Raw genomic sequence first — 4,478 nt, 5'->3', positions numbered from 1 at the left:
GTGTGTGTGTGTGTGTGTGTGTGTGCGTGCGTGTGTGTGTGCGTGCATAGTGAGAGTGTGTGTGTGTGTGTGTGTGAGTGAGTGAGTGAGTGTGTGTGTGTGTGTGTGTGTGTGTGTGCGTGCGTGTGTGTGTGCGTGCATAGTGAGAGTGTGTGTGTGTTACCTGTGAGCGTCAGCAGGAGCACACACACACAGATCAGGCCACACACACACGGCAGGAGGATGAAGAGCAGCAGACGCAGATGTTTCCCGCAGAGCTTCGTGTGTGTGAAGGCTTCACCCATGATGAGCTCATCACACACACACACACCTGAGGACACACAGAGAGTTTGCAATTGAGAGTGTGTAATTCAGCTGAAAGTCAATCATAACAATAGCTAATATTAAAGTCAATCATAACTGTCTGTAATGTTGTTTGCTTACACTTCATTTTAAGATGTGATTGTTACAGTGTAATTATATATTTAAGTACTGAGTAATATTAATAAACTACATGTTTGGGTCAGGTTAGGGATTAGGGTTTGGTTGAGGGTTAGTTGCATGTAATTATGCACAATTTACTGTTATTACTATAGTAAGTACATGTAACATATGTAACATGACACTGTAAAATAAGTCTTACCTGTTCTTTTAACAAATATCACAATAATGAATAGAAATAACTGAAGTTGTTCGCGTGCGCGCGCCTCACCGGTGAATCAGAAGACCAGCGGAGATCCGGAGCATCAGAGGCTATTTATACACACACACACACGTGTTATTTATACACGGGTATTTTCACTTCAGAGTTTCCAGCTTGAACAGGAGAATACGACACACACACACACACACACGTTATTTATAGGAACGGAAAGGAAGAAACTGAAGTGCGCGAGTTCAACTCTGACACGCACGCACACACACACACACACACACACTAGAAAGACACTCGCTGAATACTCACTGAAAGTTCACTGCTGCAGATTCCATCACATACATTTACGCCGTTCCTCTGTATTCTGTTGTTCCGTTATTGCACGAATAACTCTGACTTTGCCGTTTATTTTATTCTCATGAGTCGATCTGAAGAGCACGAGCGTGTCTGCGCGCGACCCGCGCCACACTGACGAACGAGCCCCGCGCGCTCGCTTATATCTGTGTGTGTGTGTGTGTGTGTGAGAGAGAGAGAGAGAGAGAGAGAGTGTGTGTGTGTATGTGTGCGTGCGTGAGAGAGAGAGAGAGAGAGAGAGAGAGAGAGAGAGAGAGAGTGTGTGTGTGTGTATGTGTGCGTGCGTGAGAGAGAGAGAGAGAGAGAGAGAGAGAGAGAGAGAGAGAGAGAGAGAGAGAGAGAGAGAGAGAGAGAGAGAGAGAGAGAGAGAGAGAGAGAGAGAGAGAGAGAGAGAGAGAGAGAGAGAGAGAGGAGAGAGAGAGAGAGAGAGAGAGAAGGGAGAGAGGCATGCTTGAATGAATCAAATTAAGACCTTTAAACCTCAAGACTAAAACAAACATTTAAACATTCACAAGAGGTCATGAACTAGGAACATTTTATTTGTAGAAGTTCACACACTTAACTTTAAAAACATCATATATATATATGAATATTTATTAACAAACTACTTGTGATGTTCCTCATATGTAAATGATGAATACATTAAATCAAGGTCAAGAAAGCTTCCACAGCATCTCATGCATCTTTTATAATCGATTAAATTCCGATTCCGATTAATTAGGATATCAAAGAGTACGTATTTTTTCTCAAGGGACAATACCTATAATGAATATAAATATATCAATATAAAAATATAATGAATATGTGACGATAATAATTTTTATTTATATAGGCTAGCATCTTTCCAATAGCCCAAGGTCGCTTTACAAAGATAGGTTACAGGAAACAGAACCAAATCAACATCAAGAGCAAAGCACAACACATACCAAGGGCAGAAGAGTGATATACAGAGAAAACTCATTCTTTACGAGGGTTTTTAGGAAGGAAGAACGGAGGAAAGCCTGACAGATGTTTTGAGGAAGAGCATTACATAACACTGAAGACCTGGCAAATGTGAAGCAGTTACAGCATCATGCTGACTAAGAGGAGCGAATACGAGATCCGAGGTGGAGGAAAGATATACACCTTCACCAGCGTGAGCATTACGTGAAAGAGTGGAATCAAGAGGAACACAGACCTTATCAGCTCACCATCCAAATCTATCAGTTGACCAGATAATTTAGCAAAAGATTTAGAGCAGGCCAGTCTTACCACAGTTAGACTGAAGGTGGTTCGAGTTCTTTGACTCAAGTTGTTATTGTAGGCTGAGGAAAATCTGAGCTGGGAGGAGTGCTAAAATTAATCTGCATCATGTCATCAGCTTAACAGTGGAAATTTAATCCATAGCGTTTGTCATAATTTGGCCAATTGTGAAAAGAAGAGGGCCCAAGACAGAGCCCTGAGGTACACCACAACTGAGGGATTTGTGCTTCTGGTAAACAACACATCTTTGCCTCCCTGTCCAATAAGAGGAGAACCAGTCAAAGGCTGTGCCAGTAACTGCAGGAGTACATGGCAGGAGTATCTCATGACTTACCGGGTCAAAAGCCGAGCTGAGGTCTAACAGAAGAAGAGTGCTGAGACGCCAGAATCAGGGGCTCGGAGGAGATCATTAAGAACCTTAACCAGCGCTGTTTCAGTACTGAGTAACGGACTGGAAAGGCTCATGGAGGTTATGTGCTGTTAATGGGCCTGTAACTGGGAGGCAACAACTTTTTCTAATATCTTAGAAAGAAAGTGATTCGAAACAGGCCTGCAGCTACTTAGAGATGAAGGCAAAACTAGAGAGGCTGTGAGGCATGAAGAGAAAGGTATAATGCATTTATTAATCAAACACTATCATCAAATATGATATAGCTAATATGATTTATATTTATATATTTCTCAGTGAAGGTCTGGGTCATCTGTGAAGGTCATATGTGAAGGTCATCTGTACAAATCTGGGTCATCTGTGAAGATCTGGGTCATCTGTGAAGGTCTGAGTCATCTGTAAAGATCTGGGTCATCTGTAAAGATCTGGGTCATCTGTACAAATCTGGGTCCTCTGTGAAGATCTGGGTCATCTGTGAAGGTCTGGGTCATCTGTGAAGGTCTGAGTCATCTGTAAAGATCTGGGTCATCTGTAAAGATCTGGGTCATCTGTACAAATCTGGGTCCTCTGTAAAGATCTGGGTCATCTGTGAAGATCTGGGTCATCTGTGAAGGTCTGAGTCATCTGTAAAGATCTGGGTCATCTGTAAAGATCTGGGTCATCTGTACAAATCTGGGTCCTCTGTGAAGATCTGGGTCATCTGTGAAGATCTGGGTCATCTGTGAAGGTCTGAGTCATCTGTAAAGATCTGGGTCATCTGTAAAGATCTGGGTCATCTGTAAAGATCTGGGTCATCTGTACAAATCTGGGTCCTCTGTGAAGATCTGGGTCATCTGTGAAGGTCTGGGTCATCTGTGAAGGTCTGAGTCATCTGTAAAGATCTGGGTCATCTGTAAAGATCTGGGTCATCTGTGAAGATCTGGGTCATCTGTAAAGATCTGGGTCATCTGTGAAGATCTGGGTCATCTGTGAAGATCTGGGTCATCTGTAAAGATCTGGGTCATCTGTGAAGATCTGGGTCATCTGTGAAGATCTGGGTCATCTGTGAAGGTCTGGGTCATCTGTAAAGATCTGGGTCATCTGTAAAGATCTGGGTCATCTGTGAAGATCTGGGTCATCTGTAAAGATCTGGGTCATCTGTAAAGATCTGGGTCATCTGTAAAGATCTGGGTCATCTGTAGAGATCTGGGTCATCTGTGAAGATCTGGGTCATCTGTAAAGATCTGGGTCATCTGTGAAGATCTGGGTCATCTGTAAAGATCTGGGTCATCTGTGAAGATCTGGGTCATCTGTGAAGATCTGGGTCATCTGTAAAGATCTGGGTCATCTGTGAAGATCTGGGTCATCTGTGAAGATCTGGTCATCTGTGAAGGTCTGGGTCATCTGTAAAGATCTGGGTCATCTGTAAAGATCTGGGTCATCTGTGAAGATCTGGGTCATCTGTGAAGATCTGGGTCATCTGTGAAGATCTGGGTCATCTGTGAAGATCTGGGTCATCTGTGAAGATCTGGGTCATCTGTGAAGGTCTGGGTCATCTGTAAAGATCTGGGTCATCTGTAAAGATCTGGGTCATCTGTGAAGGTCATCTGTAATGATCTGGGTCATCTGTGAAGGTCATCTGTACAAATCTGGGTCATCTGTGAAGATCTGGGTCATCTGTGAAGGTCTGAGTCATCTGTCAAGATCTGGGTCATCTGTAAAGATCTGGGTCATCTGTAAAGATCTGGGTCATCTGTAAAGATCTGGGTCATCTGTGAAGGTCTGGGTCATTTGTAAAGATCTGGGTCATCTGTAAAGATCTGGGTCATCTGTGAAGGTCATCTGTACAAATCTGGGTCATCTGTGAAGATCTGGGTCATC

At 43.2% G+C, this 4,478-nt stretch overlaps 1 long non-coding RNA gene across 1 annotated transcript; it reads right to left on the bottom strand.

Moving 5' to 3' along the window:
- Positions 1-160: 160 nt before the first annotated feature.
- On the bottom strand, positions 161-1,012 carry LOC130078275 (uncharacterized). The gene is made up of 3 exons (XR_008805912.1): positions 944-1,012; positions 692-732; positions 161-310 (listed from the first exon to the last, which is right to left on the bottom strand). It is a non-coding gene; the product is annotated as an uncharacterized LOC130078275 (long non-coding RNA).
- Positions 1,013-4,478: the final 3,466 nt, after the last annotated feature.

Source organism: Rhinichthys klamathensis, unplaced genomic scaffold (assembly GCF_029890125.1).
Source record: "Rhinichthys klamathensis goyatoka isolate OS25496 unplaced genomic scaffold, OSU_Roscu_1.1 h1tg000848l_1, whole genome shotgun sequence".
In the NCBI taxonomy this organism is placed as follows: domain Eukaryota; kingdom Metazoa; phylum Chordata; class Actinopteri; order Cypriniformes; family Leuciscidae; genus Rhinichthys; species Rhinichthys klamathensis.
Note: the sequence above shows the minus strand (reverse complement) of the source record. Positions and strands in the feature narration are given on the sequence as shown.